Below are 3,388 nucleotides of genomic sequence, written 5' to 3'. Positions count from 1 at the left end.
TTTTAGACAACGAAAATAAACGACAAGTAGACAAATATTAAACATGTATTTCAAGCATTGAGGTTAGACGTTTGTTCCCTCTCCCAGCAGCAGCTCGAAAGGCTGATCATGCAAACTTACTTCCAGGGTGCCTGTAGTGTGACTTTTGGGGCAAAGCGGCGACCCCCCCCCCCCCAAATAGAAAAATGCGCTCCAAGCTGAACAACCATCCTTTCCCCACTTTCCTCACATCACTCGTCTACTTTAATTTTTTTCTGACGCCATATGTCCACCAGATGCACATGCATTTTACCATATGTTGTTTTTGCAGGATGTCTAGCCCGCATTTTCCGTACTTGATGCACATGTGAGTCACATGGCTGCAGAACGGGTTGCAGAATGAATATGATCATTTTCTCCCTGTTCGACCGACACTAATAATTAAAACAAATGAAAGTTATTCTCCTATCTATTGGTTTCAACGGCTGACAGGGCTACTAACAGACTGGCCTGCACAAGGTCCCATTCCAACAATTATTATAGTTTGTTTATATTATTCTGTCACATCTCTAGCAACATCAATAGATTGAACTGTTGGTTCCAATATAGGATTACTGATTTTAAATCACTAGTTTACCCTGCAAGATAACATGATAAATTACACACAGAACAGTTGTGTATTCATTTTGCATGCCATTCTGTTGGCTGGTTTGCACTACCCATATATTGGTAATGATGAATTGTCCCAGTGTCATTCTTACAGGAGACAAATGTCCAGTCATATAGTCAGTATCTTCTCATCTAACTACACAGAGGCCAAAATGATAGACTATTATGTTCCCATATTCTTAAATAGATTAAATTATATTTTTTCCTCATCAATCTACACACAATACCCCATAATGACAAAGCAAAAACAAACAGAAATACCCTATTTACAGAAGTATTCAGACCCTTTACTATGAGACTCAAAATTGAGCTCGGGTGGATCCTGTTTCCATTGAACCTCCTTGAGATGTTTCTACAACTTGGGAATCCACTTGGGATATGTAATTGATTTGACATGATTTGGAAAGTCATACACTGTCAACTGTGGGACCTTTTTTCTATAGACAGGTGTGTATGTCAGAGCAAAAACTAAGCCACGAGGTCAAAGAAATTGTCCGTAGAGCTCCGAGGCAGGATTGTGTCGAGGTACAGATCTGGGGAAGGGTATCAAAAAATGTCTGAAGCTTTGAAGGTCTCCAAGAACACAGTGGCCTCCATCATTCTTAAATGGAAGAAGCTTGGATCCACCAAGACTCTTCCTAGAGCTGTCCGACCGGCCAAACTGAGCATTCGGGGGAGAAGTGCCTTGGTCAGGGAGGTGACCAAGAACCAGATAGTCACTTTGACAGAGCTCCAGAGTTCCTCTGTGGTGACGGGAAAACCTTCCAGAAGGACAACCATCTCTGCAGCACTACACCAATCAGGCCTTTGTGGTAGAGTGGCCAGACGGAAGCCACTCTTCAGTAAAAGGCACATGAAAGCCCGCTTCGAGGTTGCCAAAAGGCACCTAAAGGACACTCAGACCATGAGAAACAAGATTCTCTGGTCTGATAAAACCAAGAATAAACTCTTTGGCCTGAATGCCAAGCACGTTTGGAGGAAACTAAGCACCGCTCATCACCTGGTCAATACCATCCCTACTGTGAAGCATGGTGGTGGCAACATCATACTGTGGGGATGTTTTTCAGCGGCAGGGACTGGGAGACTAGTCAGGATCGAGGGAAAGATGAACAGAGCAAAGTACAGAGAGATCCTTGATGAAAACCTGCTCTAGAGCGCTTAGGACATCAGTAGTGGCTTTGGGACTAGTCTTAATGTCCTTGAGTGGGCCAGCCAGAGCCTAGACTTGAATCTCTGGAGAGACCTGAAAATAGCTGTGCAGAAACTACATCTCTATCCAACCTGACAGAGATTGAGTAGATCTGCAGAGAATGGTAGAAACTCTCCAAATAATAGCATCAAATTAAATTTCCCATCTACAAGAGGTGTATATTCTATTTGTATTTAAATGTAACTTGCAACATTGCCTTTAAGTAAATCACAAACCAGAAAAGCCTTTAGTTGCTACCCCTTTTTGGACTTGTCATTAATTTATATCACATCAGACCAACTTCTTGAAGTTTGCAGTTGTCTAAAAAAAATACTATTTTGCTCAAAACATTTGTTTTTACCCTTGTGTGTATTTATACTTGGGATATCGCCATTCAAAAGGAAAAGTTGTAAAAAAAAAAATAGCTGGAGGACGTGTGATAAACTGAGGAGAGTAATACTACGTTTGTTTTGTATAATTCATTAAATATAATTTTTATTTCAAGATAAATAGTCTTTGGACATTGTCCAATACCTCCCAAACATACAGTTAATCGTAAACTGAGCAAAATAAAGAAAAAGTTAAATGAAATGGCTTAATATACAGCAGCTGCCATCTTACATTTTAAATGTAAAATGAAATCACAAACAATCAACAAAAATGCTGAACAAATAAATGGATGGAGACTAACTCTTCAGGATAAGATATAACAGATGGTATAGTACAATGCTCTATTGTACACGTCGAATCCAATTGAAAATAGACATTCATGTCGCTCAAATAAGCATGCTCAAAAGTCCTGTCCCAATAACTTCCGCCTTGTTCTCTTGGTTACCATACCGGACGATTCTCCGCCATCATCAAGACTCCATTTCATCCCAATGGCAGGAGGCGTCTGAACTGAACTGGACAAATACAGAACAGACAAATATTTGAACAAATAAAGTAATCACTCACAGATTAAAACAAAGCGACAGGAAAATAATGCATCACCTAACAACGCTCTTTAGGGCCTTGGGTGTGAGAAATGTGCTTATATATAATATATATATATATATACTGCTCAAAAAAATAAAGGGAACACTAAAATAACACATCCTAGATCCGAATGAATGAAATATTCTTATTAAATACTTTTTTCTTTACATAGTTGAATGTGCTGACAACAAAATCACACAATTATCAATGGAAATCAAATGTATCAACCCATGGAGGTCTGGATTAGGAGTCACACTCAAAATTAAAGTGGAACACCACACTACAGGCTGATCCAACTTTGATATAATGTCCTTAAAACAAGTCAAAATGAGGCTCGGTAGTGTGTGTGTGTGGCCTCCACGTGCCTGTATGACCTCCCTACAACGCCTGGGCATGCTCCTGATGAGGTGGCGGATGGTCTCCTGAGGGATCTCCTCCCAGACCTGGACTAAAGCATCTGCCAACTCCTGGACAGTCTGTGGTGGAGTGAGACATGATGTCCCAGATGTGCTCAATTGGATTCAGGTCTGGGGAACGGGCGGGCCAGTCCATAGCATCAATGCCTTCCTCTTG

This window comes from Oncorhynchus clarkii, chromosome 11 (genome assembly GCF_045791955.1).
Source record: "Oncorhynchus clarkii lewisi isolate Uvic-CL-2024 chromosome 11, UVic_Ocla_1.0, whole genome shotgun sequence".
Lineage (NCBI taxonomy): Eukaryota > Metazoa > Chordata > Actinopteri > Salmoniformes > Salmonidae > Oncorhynchus > Oncorhynchus clarkii.
This window is presented reverse-complemented; position numbering follows the sequence as displayed.